The 18861-nt window shown below is 47.2% G+C and overlaps 1 protein-coding gene and 1 long non-coding RNA gene across 3 annotated transcripts in view; one reads left to right on the forward strand and one right to left on the reverse strand.

Annotated features, from left to right (window-relative positions):
• The window catches only part of SP2 (Sp2 transcription factor), a 34082-nt gene extending 21974 nt beyond the window's left edge, over positions 1-12108 (reverse strand). The window contains 1 exon segment of the mRNA XM_063959634.1: positions 11817-12108. The gene's annotated coding sequence lies outside the window, so the exon portion shown is untranslated.
• Positions 12109-12267: 159 nt separating this feature from the next.
• LOC135055496 (uncharacterized) lies at positions 12268-16966 on the forward strand. Of its 2 annotated transcripts, XR_010243763.1 has the most exons (3): positions 12273-12546; positions 15030-15079; positions 16090-16966. It is a non-coding gene; the product is annotated as an uncharacterized LOC135055496 (long non-coding RNA). The 2 variants fall into 2 exon arrangements; XR_010243762.1 differs by lacking the exon at positions 15030-15079 and having other exon boundaries at positions 12268-12546.
• The last annotated feature ends 1895 nt before the right edge of the window (positions 16967-18861 follow it).

Genomic DNA, 18861 nt, shown 5'->3' on the forward strand with positions numbered 1-18861 from the left:
AATTTATCTGATTCAGGAAAAACTATGGTAGTTTTTTCACATCCCACATAATACCCTCTTTTGTGGTACTTGTAGTATCAGAAATACGTAACACCTCCTTCATTGCCTTTAACGTGTGGCCCTAATAAGGAATACGTTTGTTTATTCACCGTCGACACTGGATTCAGTGTCCCTGTCTGTGTCTGTGTCGACCGACTAAAGTAAACGGGCGTTTTAAAACCCTTGACGGTGTTTTTGAGACGTCTGGACCGTACTAATTGTTTGTCGGCCGTCTCATGTCGTCAACCGACCTTGCAGCGTGTTGACATTATCACGTAATTTCCTAAATAAGCCATCCATTCCGGTGTCGACTCCCTAGAGAGTGACATCACCATTACAGGCAATTGCTCCGCCTCCTCACCAACATCGTCCTCCTACCTGTCGACACACACGTACCGACACACAGCACACACACAGGGAATGCTCTGATAGAGGACAGGACCCACTAGCCCTTTGGAGAGACAGAGGGAGAGTTTGCCAGCACACACCAAAAACGCTATAATTATATAGGGACAACCTTATATAAGTGTTTTCCCTTATAGCATCTTAATATATATATATAATAAGAATTTACTTACCGATAATTCTATTTCTCGGAGTCCGTAGTGGATGCTGGGGTTCCTGAAAGGACCATGGGGAATAGCGGCTCCGCAGGAGACAGGGCACAAAAAAGTAAAGCTTTACTAGGTCAGGTGGTGTGCACTGGCTCCTCCCCCTATGACCCTCCTCCAGACTCCAGTTAGGTACTGTGCCCGGACGAGCATACACAATAAGGGAGGCATTTTGAATCCCGGGTAAGACTCATACCAGCCACACCAATCACACCGTACAACTTGTGATCTAAACCCAGTTAACAGTATGACAACAGAAAGGGCCTCTTAAGATGGCTCCTTAACAATAACCCGAATTAGTTAACAATAACTATGTACAAGTATTGCAGATAATCCGCACTTGGGATGGGCGCCCAGCATCCACTACGGACTCCGAGAAATAGAATTATCGGTAAGTAAATTCTTATTTTCTCTATCGTCCTAAGTGGATGCTGGGGTTCCTGAAAGGACCATGGGGATTATACCAAAGCTCCCAAACGGGCGGGAGAGTGCGGATGACTCTGCAGCACCGAATGAGAGAACTCCAGGTCCTCCTTTGCCAGGGTATCAAATTTGTAAAATTTTACAAACGTGTTCTCCCCCGACCACGTAGCTGCTCGGCAGAGTTGTAATGCCGAGACCCCTCGGGCAGCCGCCCAAGATGAGCCCACCTTCCTTGTGGAGTGGGCTTTTACAGTTTTAGGCTGTGGCAGGCCTGCCACAGAATGTGCAAGTTGAATTGTGTTACAAATCCAACGAGCAATCGACTGCTTAGAAGCAGGTGCGCCCAACTTGTTGGGTGCATACAATATAAACAGCGAGTCAGATTTTCTGACTCCAGCCGTCCTTGCAATGTATATTTTTAAGGCTCTGACAACGTCCAACAACTTGGAGTCCTCCAAGTCGCTAGTGGCCGCAGGCACCACAATAGGTTGGTTCAGATGAAATGCTGATACCACTTTAGGGAGAAAATGCGGACGAGTCCGCAGTTCTGCCCTATCCGAATGGAAGATTAGATAAGGACTTTTATAAGATAAAGCCGCCAATTCAGATACTCTCCTGGCAGAGGCCAGGGCTAGTAACATAGTCACTTTCAATGTGAGATATTTCAAATCCACCTTTTTCAATGGTTCAAACCAATGGGATTTGAGGAAATCTAAAACTACATTTAGATCCCACGGTGCCACCGGAGGCACCACAGGAGGCTGTATATGCAGTACTCCCTTGACAAAAGTCTGGACCTCAGGGACAGAGGCCAATTCTTTTTGGAAGAATATTGACAGGGCCGAAATTTGAACCTTAATGGATCCCAATTTGAGACCCATAGATAATCCTGATTGCAGGAAATGTAGGAAACGACCCAGTTGGAATTCCTCCGTCGGAACCCTCCGATCCTCGCACCACGCTACATATTTTCGCCAAATGCGGTGATAATGTTTCACGGTGACTTCCTTCCGTGCCTTAATCAAGGTAGGAATGACTTCTTCTGGAATGCCTTTCCCTTTTAGGATCTGGCGTTCAACCGCCATGCCGTCAAACGCAGCCGCGGTAAGTCTTGAAAAAGACAGGGACCCTGCTGTAGCAGGTCCCTTCTCAGAGGTAGAGGCCACGGTTCGTCCGTGAGCATCTCTTGAAGTTCCGGATACCAAGTCCTTCTCGGCCAATCCGGAACCACTAGTATTGTTCTTACTCTTCTTTGCCGTATGATCTTCAATACCTTTGGTATGAGCGGCAGAGGAGGAAACACATACACTGACTGGTACACCCAAGGAGTTACCAGTGCGTCCACAGCTATTGCCTGTGGATCTCTTGACCTGGCGCAATATTTGTCCAGTTTCTTGTTGAGGCGAGACGCCATCATGTCTACAATTGGTCTTTCCCAACGGTCTATTAACATGTTGAAGACTTCTGGATGTAGACCCCACTCTCCCGGATGAAGATCGTGTCTGCTGAGGAAGTCTGCTTCCCAGTTGTCCACGCCCGGGATGAACACTGCTGACAGTGCTATCACGTGATTCTCCGCCCAGCGAAGAATCTTGGCAGCTTCTGCCATTGCACTCCTGCTTCTTGTGCCGCCCTGCCTGTTTACATGGGCGACCGCCGTGATGTTGTCCGACTGAATCAACACCGGCTTTCCTTGCAGGAGAAGTTCCGCCTGGCTTAGAGCATTGTAGATTGCTCTTAGTTCCAGAATGTTTATGTGAAGAGACTTTTCCAGACTCGTCCATACTCCCTGGAAGTTTCTTCCTTGTGTGACTGCTCCCCAGCCTCTCAGGCTGGCGTCCGTGGTCACCAGGATCCAATCCTGAATGCCGAATCTGCGGCCTTCTAATAGGTGAGCCTTCTGCAACCACCACAGAAGTGACACCCTTGTCTTTGGTGACAGGGTTATTCGCAGGTGCATCTGCAGATGCGACCCTGACCATTTGTCCAACAGATCCCTTTGGAATATTCTTGCATGGAATCTGCCGAATGGAATTGCTTCGTAAGAAGCCACCATTTTTCCCAGGACTCTTGTGCATTGATGTACTGACACTTTTCCTGGTTTTAGGAGGTTCCTGACCAGATCGGATAACTCCTTGGCTTTTTCCTCTGGAAGGAAAACCTTTTTCTGAACCGTGTCCAGAATCATTCCTAGGAACAGCAGACGAGTTGTCGGGATTAAATGGGATTTTGGAATATTCAGAATCCACCCGTGTTGTCTTAGCACCTCTTGAGATAGTGCTAAAGCTGTCTCCAGCTGTTCTCTGGACCTTGCCCTTATTAGGAGATCGTCCAAGTATGGGATAACTAATACGCCTTTTCTTCGAAGAAGAATCATCATCTCGGCCATTACCTTGGTAAAGACCCGAGGCGCCGTGGACAATCCGAACGGCAGCGTCTGAAACTGATAGTGACAGTTTTGAACAATGAACCTGAGGTACCCCTGGTGTGCGGGGTAAATCGGAACGTGTAGATACGCATCCTTGATGTCCAAGGATACCATAAAGTCCCCTTCTTCCAGGTTCGCTATCACTGCTCTGAGTGACTCCATCTTGAACTTGAACTTTTTTATGTAGAGGTTCAAGGACTTCAGATTTAGAATAGGCCTTACCGAGCCATCCGGCTTCGGTACCACAAATAGAGTGGAATAATACCCCTTTCCTTGTTGTAATAGGGGTACTTTGACTATCACCTGCTGAGCGTACAGCTTGTGAATGGCTTCCAACACCCTCTCCCTTTCGGAAGAGACGGTTGGTAAGGCAGACTTCAGGAAACGATGAGGAGGATCCGTCTCTAATTCCAACCTGTACCCCTGAGATATTATCTGCAGGATCCAGGGGTCTACCTGCGAGTGAGCCCACTGCGCGCTGTAATTTTTGAGACGGCCCCCCACTGTCCCCGAGTCCGCTTGAGAGGCCCCAGCGTCATGCTGAGGTTTTTGCAGGAGCCGGGGAGGGCTTCTGTTCCTGGGAAGGAGCTGCCTGTTGGTGTCTCTTCCCTCTTCCTCTGCCTCGTGGCAGATACGACAAGCCCTTTGCTCTCTTATTTTTGTAGGAGCGAAAAGGCTGCGGTTGAAAGGTCGGTGCCTTTCTCTGTTGGGGAGTGACTTGAGGTAAAAAAGTGGATTTCCCGGCAGTAGCCGTGGCCACCAAGTCTGATAGACCAACTCCAAATAACTCCTCCCCTTTATACGGCAAAACCTCCATGTGACGTTTTGAATCCGCATCGCCTGTCCACTGTCGTGTCCATAAGGCTCTTCTGGCTGAAATGGACATAGCACTCATCCGAGATGCCAGTGTGCAAATATCCCTCTGTGCATCACGCATATAGATAAATGCATCCTTTATTTGTTCTAACGACAGTAAAACATTGTCCCTATCTAGGGTATCAATATTTTCAATCAGGGATTCTGACCAAACTACTCCAGCACTGCACATCCAGGCAGTTGCTATAGCTGGTCGTAGTATAACACCTGCATGTGTGTATATATTCTTTTGAATAACTTCCATCTTTCTATCTGATGGATCCTTAAGTGCGGCCGTCTCAGGAGAGGGTAACGCCACTTGTTTGGATAAGCGTGTGAGCGCCTTGTCCACCTTAGGGGGTGTTTCCCAGCGCGCCCTAACCTCTGGCGGGAAAGGGTATAATGCCAATAACTTTTTTGAAATTATCAACTTTTTATCAGGAGCAACCCACGCTTCATCACACACGTCATTTAATTCTTCTGATTCAGGAAAAACTGTTTGTAGTTTTTTCACACCATACATAATACCCTGTTTTACGGTATCTGTAGTATCAGCTAAATGTAACGTCTCCTTCATTGCCAAAATCATATAACGTGTGGCCCTACTGGAAAATACGTTTGAATTTCTACCGTCGTCACTGGAATCAGTGCCCGTGTCTGGGTCTGTGTCGACCGACTGAGGCAAAGGGCGTTTTACAGCCCCTGACGGTGTTTGAGGCGCCTGGACAGGCATTAATTGATTGTCCGGCCGCCTCATGTCCTCAACTGACTGTTTAAGGGAAGATAAACCATCACGTAATTCCACAAATAAAGGCATCCATTCTGGTGTCGACCCCCTGGGGGGTGACATCTGCATATTTGGCAATTGCTCCGCCTCCACACCAATATCGTCCTCATACATGTCGACACCACGTACCGACACACACCGCAAACTCACAGGGAATGCTCTAATGAAGACAGGACCCACTAGCCCTTTTGGGGAGACAGAGGGAGAGTCTGCCAGCACACACCACAAAGCGCTATATATACAAGGGATATCCTTATATTAAGTGCTCCCTTATAGCTGCTTTAATATATATATATATAGCCATTAATGTGCCCCCCCTCTCTGTTTTACCCTGTTTCTGTAGTGCAGTGCAGGGGAGAGACCTGGGAGCCGTTCTGACCAGCGGAGCTGTGACAGAAAATGGCGCCGTGTGCTGAGGAGATAGGCCCCGCCCCTTTTTCGGCGGGTTCTTCTCCCGCTATTTTTCCAGTCAGGCAGGGGTTAAATATCTCCATATAGCCCCTATGGGCTATATGTGAGGTATTTTTAGCCTTGTATAAGGTTTATATTTGCCTCTCAGAGCGCCCCCCCCCAGCGCTCTGCACCCTCAGTGACTGCCCAGTGAAGTGTGCTGAGAGGAAAATGGCGCACAGCTGCAGTGCTGTGCGCTACCTTATGAAGACTGAGGAGTCTTCAGCCGCCGGTTTCCGGACCTCTTCACGCTTCAGCATCTGCAAGGGGGTCGGCGGCGCGGCTCCGGGACCGGACTCCACGGCTGGGCCTGTGTTCGATCCCTCTGGAGCTAATGGTGTCCAGTAGCCAAGCAGCAAATCCACTCTGCATGCAGGTGAGTTTACTACTTTCCCCCTAAGTCCCACGTTGCAGTGATCCTGTTGCCAGCAGGACTCACTGTAAAGAAAAAAACCTAAACTAAACTTTCTCTAAGCAGCTCTTTAGGAGAGCCACCTAGATTGCACCCTTCTCGTTCGGGCACAAAATCTAACTGGAGTCTGGAGGAGGGTCATAGGGGGAGGAGCCAGTGCACACCACCTGACCTAGTAAAGCTTTACTTTTTTGTGCCCTGTCTCCTGCGGAGCCGCTATTCCCCATGGTCCTTTCAGGAACCCCAGCATCCACTTAGGACGATAGAGAAAAGCATATCGCCAAATTAGTGCCCCCCCTCTCTGTTTTAACCCTGTTTCTGTAGTGCAGTGCAGGGGAGAGCCTGGGAGCCTTCCCTCCAGCCTTTCTGTGAGGGAAAATGGCGCTGTGTGCTGAGGAGATAGGCCCCGCCCCTTTTTCGGCGGCCTCGTCTCCCGCTCTTAACGGATTCTGGCAGGGGTTAAATATCTCCATATAGCCTCCGGAGGCTATATGTGAGGTATTTTTAGCCAAAATAGGTATTCATTTGCCTCCCAGGGCGCCCCCCTCCCAGCGCCCTGCACCCTCAGTGACTGCCGTGTGAAGTGTGCTGAGAGGAAAATGGCGCACAGCTGCAGTGCTGTGCGCTACCTTTAGAAGACTGAGGAGTCTTCTGCCGCCGATTCTGGACCTCTTCTTACTTCAGCATCTGCAAGGGGGCCGGCGGCAAGGCTCCGGTGACCATCCAGGCTGTACCTGTGATCGTCCCTCTGGAGCTGATGTCCAGTAGCCAAGAAGCCAATCCATCCTGCACGCAGGTGAGTTCACTTCTTCTCCCCTAAGTCCCTCGTTGCAGTGATCCTGTTGCCAGCAGGACTCACTGTAAAATAAAAAACCTAAGCTAAACTTTCCTAAGCAGCTCTTTAGGAGAGCCACCTAGATTGCACCCTTCTCGGCCGGGCACAAAAATCTAACTGGCTTGGAGGAGGGTCATAGGGGGAGGAGCCAGTGCACACCACCTGATCCTAAAGCTTTACTTTTTGTGCCCTGTCTCCTGCGGAGCCGCTATTCCCCATGGTCCTTTCAGGAACCCCAGCATCCACTAGGACGATAGAGAAAACTCATTTAATTCAAAAGAAGGTGGAAAAGTAACCTCAGGCTTCTTTTCTTTAAACATGTGGATCTTAGGATTAGGCACCGCGGGGTCATCTATAATATGCAGCACATCCTTTATAGCAATAATCATATAATGAATACTCTTTGCCAATTTTGGCTGCAACCTCGCATCATCATAATTGACACTAGAGTCAGACACTGTGTCGGTATCTGTGTCAACTAACTGAGAAAGCGGCCGCTTTTGAGACCCAGAAGGTCCCTGTGACATAGGGAAAGGCAGGGTATGACCCTCTGTGTTGTCCCTGGACTCTGCTTTGTCCAAATGTTTGTGCAATAAATTCACATTTGCATTTAAAATATTCCACATATCCATCCAGTCATGTGTCGGCGTTGCCGACGGCGACACCACACTCATGCGCTCCACCTCCTCCCTAGGAGAGCCTTTCCGCTTCAGACATGCCGACACGCACGTACTGACACACCACACACTCAGGGAAAGCTCTATCTGGAGACCGTTCCCCCACAAGGCCCTTTGGAGAGACAGAGAGAGAGTATGCCAGCACACACCCAGCGCCAATAATCTTGGGAAAAAGAAAAATATTACCCAGATACAGCGCTATTCACTGCACCCAATTATGTGCCCCCCCCCCTTCTTTAAAACCCTCTGTCACCGGTGATCAGTAGGGGAGAGTCCGAGGAGCCAGCTTCTCAGCGTGTGCTTGAGGAGAAAATGGCGCTGGTGAGTGCTGAGGGATAAGCCCCGCCCCCCTCAGTGGCGGGCTTCGGTCCCGCTCTTTCTTTAAACTGGCGGGGGCTCTGAAATAATATCAAACTGAGTAATTATATTCCTAAAAGCCAGTGCTGAGGTCTACATTGCAGCCCATGGCGCCCCCCCCCCCCCGCGCCCTGCACCCCACAGTGTGCGCTGTGTGTGTTGTGGGAGCAATGGCGCGCAGCGTTACCGCTGCGCATTACCTCTCCAAAGCTCTGAAGTCTTCTGCCGCCTGTGAAGTCTTCTGCCTTCCTATACTCACTCGACTTCTATCTTCCGGCTCTGCGAGGAGGACGGCGGCGCGGCTCCGGGACGAACCGCTAGGGAAGACCTGCGTTCTGACTCCCTCTGGAGCTAATGGTGTCCAGTAGCCTAAGAAGCAGAGCCTAGCATTTAAGTAGGTCTGCTTCTCTCTCCTCAGTCCCACGATGCAGGGAGCCTGTTGCCAGCAGGTCTCCCTGAAAATAAAAAACCTAACAAAATACTTTCTTTTCAGGAAGCACAGGAGAGCTCCCTGTAGTGCACCCAGTCTCCTCTGGGCACAGTATTAAACTGAGGTCTGGAGGAGGGGCATAGAGGGAGGAGCCAGTGCACACCCATACCTAAAGTTCTTTTTAGTGCCCATGTCTCGTGTGGAGCCTGTCTATTCCCCAAGGTCCTTACGGAGTCCCCAGCTTCCTCTAGGACATAAGAGAAAAGCATTTGGGGACTGGAATATTTTGTGCATTTAAAGACAACTAAGCTCAAGAAGTGACACGTTCATATAAGAGGGGAATAAATACAGAATTATGTAGGCCAGCACACAAAACTGATGCAACACAAACTGATCCTAAAAGGCCATGGAATTAAACAGTGTACAGACAGCATAATCAGGCAAAGCCATTATTTCAGGTAAATTAAGATACTTAGTAACACAGTAGTCTCAGTAATCGTGATTTTACATGATCTTACAAGGGGTAAGCCTTCCATTTTAATAGAGCTATTTTCAAATCAAAACCAGTTTGGTCATCCAAACTTTAACTATTTATGGCTATTGTCCATTAATACAACAAAGGTTTGTGGTGTCCTGTGCATTGAACTAGAGCTAACTAAAAATAAATTGCCCTTATGAGACTAAGGGGTCTATTTACTAAACCTTGGGTGGAGATAGAGTCAACGGAGATAAAGTACCAGCCAATCCGCTCCTAACTGACATTTCACAGGCTGAGTTTGAAAAAGGAGTTGGTTGGCTGGTACTTTATCTCCGTGCACATCTCCATCCAAGGCTTAGTAAATAGACTCCTTAGTACTCTATTTACTAAGCCTTGGATGGAGATAAAGTACCAGCCAATCAGCTCCTGTTACTTTCCAAACACAGCCTGTGGCATGGCAGTTAGGAGCCTATTGGCTGGTACTTCATCTCTGTTGACTTTATCTCCATTCAAGGCTTAGTAAATAGACCCCCAAAAACAGTATCCTATTACCATGGGTAATGATATTGCCCAGGGCTATCCTATTAGCCCCAATAAGCGTGCACGAGCTGTTGTGTATGCAGATTTGTGTGTACTGCATTGGGTGCCAGCTCCTGGCAGCTCCCGATGCATCGCTCCATATCCCCCCCCCCCCCCAGTCACATGACAGCTCCCCCATCATGTGACCGCTGCCAGGGGAAGAGGGTGGGATGCAGATCACAGCGCTTCCCTGGCTTCCGCGCCAGGGGTCAAAGCGCCGAGCGCCGGCTCCCAGGCCGCGGCGCCCTCCCTGCAGTCCCAGCCTGCTGCAGTGGGCATTGGACAGTGCAGGTCACCGTGGAATCTGTTTCACCTACTTTGGGCAGACGAAACCTAACCTCAGAAACAGCCCTGCTTTCATTCGAAAACGGGGTCGTTTCTACAAAAACACGGGTTTCAACAAACCTGTGTGTTTTCAGGAGAAAAGCACACTAACGGGCAAAACTATTTTGCACTGCAGGTGGGCAGATGTAACGTGCAGAGAGATTTAGATTTGGGTGGGGTATTCAAACTGGAATCTAAACTGCAGTGTAAAAATAAAGCAACCAGTATTTACCCTGCACAGAAACAATATAACCCACGCAGATCTCTTGTTATATCTTCCCCGCCTGTAGAGCACATGGTTTTGTCCATAAGTGTGCTTTTTATTGGTTTGCTAACAAACCTGAATAACCCCCATAGGACGGCATCATATTAACCACGGTAAAACATTGGGTATAAAAAAATACAGGTTTCTGTCTATGCTTTTAGCAGATGATTTCCATGGCGTGTATAAAAGTTTAGTTGCTTGGTTTCAACCACAGGAGCGGAAGCAGTATGGTCATTTCTAATTAATGTAGATAAAATACCAACATAATTAAACATCTGCCATAAAACTGAGTAGTATATTGTGAATGTACAATAACACAAGGAAAAGCTAGATCTGACTGGCGTTCACTTGATCATCCTTGGTGGAAAGTTGCTGCTAAATACAGTATAGCTGCCCATACACCTAAAGATTTATTGTCCTATCTGGCTGGTTGGAACAAAAATCTGGTAATGTATGGTCGCAAATGACAATTGACCATTTACTACGAAACGCCAGAAAACTGACAAAAACGGTCTTTCAGACAATTGGTCTAATCAATTTGTCTGATTGACTATTTTTGTCTGTTCTTCAGGGTTTGGGAGCAAATGATCAATTGTCATTTGCTCCCGTACATTACCAGATTTTCGTTCCAATCAGCCAGATTGGACAATAAATCTTTAGGTGTACGGCCAACTTATGATCTCCTTTCTTTATGTGGATGCATTTGCTAGATAAATCAGGACCAGGTGTGAGTGTGAAGTAGTTAATGGAGAGATGATATTGTTCATAGTATTAACGGACAACTGATTTCGTAGCATTCTAAAAATACAGTGCCAGTTCACATAATGTGGCAACAACACAAACTGAGAATTGATTTTGTGTTTACATAGCCATGTGAATATATCATGCTTGACAGCTAAAACCTCAAGAAGTCAATCTTAAATCTAGATCACAATCTGTCTAAGCACACCTTCACACAGTTCTAATTAGAATCCCTAGTGTATTTATCAGTTACATACAGTAGAACCTATAAATTGACTACAGACCATTACATCAAACCTCAATGACATCACTCCTCAGTGCTGAAAGTTTCACTTGTGAAATGAGAGGCTGAATATTGGTGCAGCCCACTAGAAGGAGAGCTTTCTACGAGTGTAATTGAAAGTGGTCATCCACAAAATGTGAAATATCACTTCTCCATGAAAGAAACTTCTCAAATTATAATAAAATGTATATTGTTGAGAAAACCTAGGCATCTGAAGCCACATTTGTCTAGCCATCCAAGGCCACCAGCACCACAGAGATTGTGTTGGCACAATGACGCTGTCAATACAGTGATGGAGTGGTGGCTGGTTACCATGGCTAATGGAGCTAGAAGGAAAACACGTATCAGATGCGGGCTCTGTGCACATAGGAAATGTAAGTCATATATAAGCCATAGTCATAGACAAATGTGCGCCCAACTTTTGGATGTAAATTAGCACCAAGCAAAACATCTACAAACACTGTACACAATATAAGGAGTAAAATTCTAGGTAATTCTGGAATCCAACCAATGACCTACCCACACGAATCAACGTATCTGCCCTATATTGGTTTGATAGAAAAGAGGATTTAGTGGGCATTAGAGCACAAAGAAAGAAATTGCACACCTGTGTCATAGTTAGACCACACTCAAGTTCTGCTTTTCCCACGTTACTAGGAAGTGTAGTGAGGCTGGCAGCAACTATACTGTGCATTCAGGGCAGGAGAAACGCATATGCAAGTACTGCAGCAGCTTCTCCCCACTACATGTACGGCCAGCACAGGGCATGCTGCCCGGCACAGCTGCTGGCGTCCCCTCCCGGCACAGCAACCTCCACAGCTGCTAATCCTGGACGAGCTTACCCTAATGCTCCAGCACCCTCACGTCAGACACACCCGTCTTACACCCTCCATCTTGGTGTCTCTACACCACAGTCTTTGTTATTTACTAACATTCTCCATTCAGAGTGTCAGCTCTTGGCCTCAGCTAGGCTGTTTACCCACAGACGCCGCTGCTGCTTCCCACGTACTGTCAGCACCGAGCACATCCTGTTTACATCGGTCCCTCCCACTCCCCCAGAGACGCTCGCGGTCAGTCCCACCCCATGACCGGTAGGGGGAAGCCCTGTGCTCCGCCATCCCCTACAGCTCGGTACCGGAAGCCGTGCAACTCACCCGCAGGTTATAGCGGCAGCGCTGGTTACCGGGCCCGCAACCAAACCCAGTATGCACAACCTACACCGTCCCAGCCAACCGTCGCTGCCCCAAGTTGGAGTGACGCACACACGGACCAATTGACGACAGGTAACGGGAAGACGGACACCCACAGAGGCCAATCAGCAATCGGAATGCTGATTCCTGCTCTGATGAGCGTGCTCGCTGACCAATTATAAACAATCTTTTTACCGTCACATTTTCTCTGGCCGTGAGAGAAGCTGTGGAGTGAGACTCTGTGCGCCCGCATCGTGTACGTGCTGCGGGTGCGCCGCTGTGCATTGGTCCGTAGTATGGGGAATAGGTTGGTGCGGGGTCTCATACAGCAATGAGGCGTTGTGTTTGGATGTAAAATACATTAAGGCTTTGCAAGCGTACGGTAAGTTTAGCAGTGAGCGCTAGGTACAAGACAGAAGTTGGTTTCTCATTCACTTCTTATTCGAACTACAGCTTCTTATTCAGAAAATTGAGTTTTGCAAGGGTAACTAGTCTTGTGCCACAAATTTGATGCCTGAACTCAACACAGGGTGGCCACTTACATATGACCCACTTGTATTTTGCTTGGCCCAACGCTGTTTTGGCCATGAAATACACTGGCAAAGTGGGCACACACTCAATGTTTCACAATTTTGAATAAGTAGCTTTAGTTTCGCAAGGGTTAACTAATCTTGGACCACAAATGTGAGACCTGAAATTAACAGAATGTAGTCACTTACATATCACGCACTTGTATTCTGCCTGGCCCAACATTGGTTTGGGCATGAAATACGCTGGCAAAGTGGGCACAAACACCATTTCTCTTATGTCCTAGAGGATTCTGGGGTCCACATTAGTACTATGGGGTATAGATGGGTCCACTAGGAGCCATTGGCACTTTAAAAGTTTGAGAGTGTGGGCTGGCTCCTCCCTCTATGCCCCTCGTACCAGGGTTGGTTCTATATTGGAGAAGGGACCTTCTGACGTACCTAGGAGAGGAGACCCGTCACCAGGGGGAGGAGCTGCGGCCGAACAAGGTACCCGAAAAGTACCCTGGCAGGCTCGCTTCGCTCGCCACGCTTCGGGCACGGTGGCTCACTTCGCTCGCCACCTAATTACTAAAGGTAATAGTTGGTGGTGTGGATACTAGACCAACTGTACCGCTGGCGTAGCTCCTCCCCCTTGTGTCGTGGCTCCTCCCCCTGACGGAAAAGGTCCCTTAGGCCACTTGGATCTAGCCTCTACCCTCGTACCAGACCCAGTTTAGAAAATGTGCCCGGAGGAGCCAGTAACAGCTAGGGGAGCTCCATAGGAGTTCTTTTAGTTTTATTATTTTATTTAGAGTTTAGGCACAGGGAGGCTGCTGGCAACAGCCTCCCTGCTTCGAGGGACTAAGGGGGTAGTAGTGTCCGCCCTGCGGGGTCTGAGCCACTATCTCCGCTGACAGGACACTGAGCTCCTGAGGGGATCGAAAGTTCCCCGCCACAGGGGATCGCTCACCCCGGCAGCATGCCGCCAACCGCTTACAGAGTCAGAAGATGGCGACATATGGCGGCACAAGGGTAGGCGCGCAGCTCTGTGCAGCTTCGCTCCGGGAAGGCTCAGCGTCACACAGTGTTGGCGCTATGAGGGGCGTCCTGAGCCAGCGTCTTAATACCCTAAACTAGTCACAGACGCTCACCGGAGACTGAATCCCCAGGCTAGCATCACAATCCTCCGTACTCAGACGCTAACCGGGGACGGAATCATGGCCAAAACAGGGTTGTGGCAGGAAAAATACAAGTGGGTCATATTCAAGTGACCACCCTCTGTTGATTTCAGGTCTGAAATTTGTGGCCCAAGACTAGTTAACCCTTGTAAAACTAAATTTTCTGAATAAGAAGCTGTAGTTCGAATAAGAATCTGGCCGAATAAGAAGCTAACTTCAGCCTCGTGCGCTAGGATGCGGAATTCAACTGGGTTCAGTGCCGTCCCAGATGGCTGTTTATGAAATCATGGCATTAAAATACGCTGAAGCCGTTTTGTTCGTTGAAGTTTGAAGACGAATTAAGTGTGTCACATTTATTAAAGTGTAGGTAACGATAGCGGAGCTGCTGTGTTTTGCTATGTGAAGAGTGACGCTCGCTTCAGCTCTCCACATTTTGTTCTACTAGGACAGCTATGTAACAAACTGCAAAAGGAATGGCTTTTAAGGTGCCCATACACCAGAAAGAGGTATCGCATGTGATAGATACCCCTTAACTCCCTGCCAGCTCCAGAACTCACAATATCGTGAGTCCATGTGCTTCTACTCACGATGTGCTAACGATAGCTTGCATGCAGTCTAGCGTTACAGATCCGAAAACCCTACTTAGGATGACTAGAGATGGCTATCGGTGTGTTTTCCGTCTATAATAACATGGTAGGTAACCATCGGTGGTTGTAAATGATGTAATGGGTGACCATCAATGGTTGCACTAACCGATAGTCCTCCCTATTACCTCACTGACTGGCCCGTGGGGTAATCAGACCCTGGGGCCGGGGCTTAGTGGGTGTCTAGGAGAGAAGCTATGCTCAGTGTCCTAGCACCTTTGTTAAACCCTCCCCCACAAAACTTCGGGAGGTTCTGTACCATCAGTGGTGGAAAACCATCTGGTTCTCTCCCATCAATGGCAAAAGTATTTGCATTGTCTATAAACTATTGATGATTGGAAACTATCGATGTGCATCCCTACTGATGACCATCCTTACTATGGGGGTAGCTCTGCCGGGGTATGGACTAAAGTGAATGTGATCTGCAACATAAAGTTTCCACACTGCACATGCGTTGATGGTGGTGCGTGCGCGGTTATGTAGCAACATCTGAAGGCAAAGTGCTATTATAAGATAATGCTACATTTCTTACAGATTGCCAGGACAGGCTCTTACCTGAGTTCGTGTCCGGTAACTTCACATTGGTGAGTACCTAAAATAAAATATTCTTCATTGCCGCAATATGTAGCGATAAGTAAATTTACTTTGTTGATCGCACATATTATTAGGAAATGTCTGGCAACAGCACTTAACTGGGAGTAGGCCATATTGGCATTTGGAGATAACCTAAAGTAATGTTGTGGTTTACATGGTCACTGTTACAGTCAAATGTAAATCATCTTTCCCACCAATAACCTCTTGTTCCCCAAACGACATTATCCTAATCCCTAGTTCATCTTGCATTTCATAGTACAAGGAGTTTGCAATACGTTTCCAGGGGTGGTCTTCAGTATGCCGGCGGTCGGGCTCCCGGCGACCAGCATACCGGCGCCGGGAGCCCGACAGCCGGCATACCGACACTTATTCTCCCTCGTGGGGGTCCACGACCCCCCTGGAGGGAGAATAAAATAGTGTAGCGCGCCACCGTGCCCGTAGCGTGGCGAGCCCGCAAGGGGCTCATTTGCGCTCGCCACACTGTCGGTAAGCCGGCGGCCGGCCGGCCGCCGGCAGATCGTAGTGAACCCGTTTCCAGATGTGCAGTGCATAGGTAGAGTAGACACAATCTCACCGGTTTTGAACTGTAATCTCTGAGTAAAGTTCTGAAATGTCAAGGTACAGAATCGCATATAGGGGGGTTATTCAGGTTTGTTAGCAAATCAAAAAAGCACACTAATGGGCAAAGCCATGTTGCACTGCAAGTGGGGCAGATGTAACGTGCATATAGATTTAGATTTGGGCAAGTTATATTGTTTCTGTGCAGGGTAAATACTGACTGCTTTCTTTTTACACTGCAATTTAGTTATCAGTTTGAACACATCCCACCCATATCTAACTCTCTGTGTGTGCATATGTTACATCTGCCCCACTTGCAGTGCAACATGGTTATGCCCATTAGTGTGTTATTTTTTTTGCTAACAAACTTGAATAAGGCCCATAAGCAGCACTGCACAGCGAAGAAGTTAACAAGTTCACTTCTTTCACAAACTCGTTACAGAGCTCAACAAAGGCTACTGGAGAGGCATGATCTCCTACAACTACAGGAGTAGTCTGCAACAACATGGGAGTTATGACTGACTGCAAGCTGCTTTTGGGGAGGAAACACTGTCCGTGAAATACTGTGTTTGATTTGCAGAATTTTGTTTGTTTCTTTGTCCTGCTGCAGAATACATTTTGAGTCAATCAGATGCGTCCCTGATTGTATTGCATTATGGATAAGTACTTGCATATATATCTCAGCATTAAAGCACAACGAAATGGGCAATGTTGAGGACCATAGGCACAGTGGTCAGTGTTTGCCGAAGGGTGGCGAGTAGTACAATAATAAGTGTCTGCAGGCAGTAGTGAAGCATGGTGGAAGTTCCTAGCAAGTTTGGGGCTGCATTTCAGCAAATGGAGGTGGGGATTTGGCCTGGATTAATGGTGTCCTCAATGCTGCGAAATACAGGCACGTATGTTTATCCATCATGTAATACCATCTGTTTGGCAGAAGGACAATGACCACAAACATACAGCCAATGTCGTTTAAAAACTATCTTCAGTATAAAGAAGAACAAGGAGTCCTGGAAGTGATGATATAGTCCCCACAGAATCCTGATCTCAACATCATCGAGTCTGTCTGGAATTACATGAAGAGACAGAAGGATTTGAGCAAGCCTACATCCACAGAAGATCTGTGGTTAGTTCTCCAAGATGTTTGGAGCAACCTCCCTGCCGAGTTCCTTCAAATACTGTGTACAAGTGTACCTAGGAGAATTGATGCTGTTTGGAAGCCAAAGGGTGGTCACACCAAATATTGATTTGATTTAGATTTCTCTTCTGTTTTGCACTTTTTCATTGATAAAAATAAACTATTAACACTTCTATTTTGGAAAGCATTCTTACTTTGCAGCATTTTTTCTGCACCTGCCTAAAACGTTTGCACAGTAATAGCGGAATTTTACTCTTTGCACTGGTTAGGTTGTTCGTGGTGGAGCTGTTTATTGGAGGTGAAACATGAAAGGTAATTATTTCTCAATACCACTTTTAAACTAGTATATAGTGCATCAATACAGTGCAATAATATGTGACACTTTTCATTTCTATTTAATTTCTCTTCATGAACAGAACCCTAAGGCATTTAGCTCACTTTGCTCAATTAAGTGGTCCCCCCCCCCCCGTTTTATTCTGGACTGTAACTGGGGGAAGGGGGGCTTGATCTGCACACCGTGATTATAAATATAATGAGTTATTACCATGCTGAGACTTGTAGTTGCACATAGAAGATAACTGGTAATAAATAGATAAAATAAGATGCTAATGCACACTTCCAATGTATGGATAGACAGTTAAAAGTTAGTAATTAGGTCGACACCATATGATTGACAGTCAAAGGTCAACATGGTCAAAAGTTCAGTATGTTTTTTACAGGGTTTTTTTTCATGCTTTTACAACTTTTGCCTCATTTACTATACATGTCACAAACTTAGGCCTGCCTGCTTCGTGGGACTTAGGGGGAAGAACGGCCCAACTTCCTGAAGAGTTAATGGTCCCGTTTCTCCGCTGACAGGACACTGAGCTCCTGAGGGAGTCATTCGCAAGCCCCACCACGGCGAGCATACCCTCCCGCGGCACGCCACCACCCCTAAAAGAGCCAGAAGAAAGAAGTGTGAGTAGAACGCCGGCGACCCGGTTAGCGGGTCGCCGGCGGTAATGGCACAAGGGTAGGAGCGCAGCGCTGACAGGCTGCAGCTCCAGGCTTCAGAGTAACATGCTGTGAGGTGTGTATCCACGGTGAGGGGTGGGCTGAAGCCACTACAAGTACCCACACTGGCACCACTAGCTTACAGGGGTTGGCGTGATATACAAGCCACCAGGACAGGAGGAAGAACTGGACAAGAACCTATTGCAGGACATAACTAAAATGGCATTAAAATGAGAGGTAATAATCATGGGAGACTTTAATCTTCCTGATGTAAACTGGGAGGTGTCTGTTGCTAGTTCCACTAGAAGTAGAGACTTTTTAAATTCCCTTCAGGGAGCATCCCTCCACCAATTGGTGAGGGAGCCCACTCGGAAAGACGCAATATTAGACTTAATACTTACAAATGAAGACAGAATATCGGATGTAAAAGTGGGTGAAAACCTTGGATCCAGTGATCATCAAGCAGTATGGTTCAGCATTAAGACAGAGACTGACTCATCCCATACAAAAACAAAGGTGTTGGATGTTAGGAAGGCTGATTTTGTAGGGATGGGAAAATGTGTAAGCAATTCTTTGGCTGAGTGGAGGAACTTGGAAGAAGTGCAGGAGAGGTGGGAAACATTAAAAAGTGCAATATTAAAGGCAACAGACCTTTGTATCAAAAGTGTTAGGAAAAACACAAGGAAAAGGAAGCCAGTGTGGTTTGCGAAAGAAGAAGCAAATATTGTGAAAGAAAAAAAGATGGCTTTTAGGAAATATAATCAGACACAAAATAATGAAGACAAAGAGATATATCTTGTTAGACAGAAGGAGACTAAGAAGGTAATCAGATGTGCAAAGGCACAAGCTGAGAAAAAAATGGCCCAGTCAGTGGGTAAAGGAACAAAACTTTTTTTTTTTTTTTAGGTATATAAGCGAAAGGAGAAAAACAAAAGGCGGAATTATAAAACTAAAGACAGACTGGGAGTCTTGTTGAGGGAGACAGTGTAATAGCAGATCATCTTAATTATTTTTGCTCAGTATTCACTACTGAAAGAGAGGGGAAGGGGCCATGGTTAAGTTGCAGGGATATTCAAGAAAATGAAA

This window comes from Pseudophryne corroboree, chromosome 3, assembly GCF_028390025.1.
Source record: "Pseudophryne corroboree isolate aPseCor3 chromosome 3, aPseCor3.hap2, whole genome shotgun sequence".
NCBI classification, from domain to species: domain Eukaryota; kingdom Metazoa; phylum Chordata; class Amphibia; order Anura; family Myobatrachidae; genus Pseudophryne; species Pseudophryne corroboree.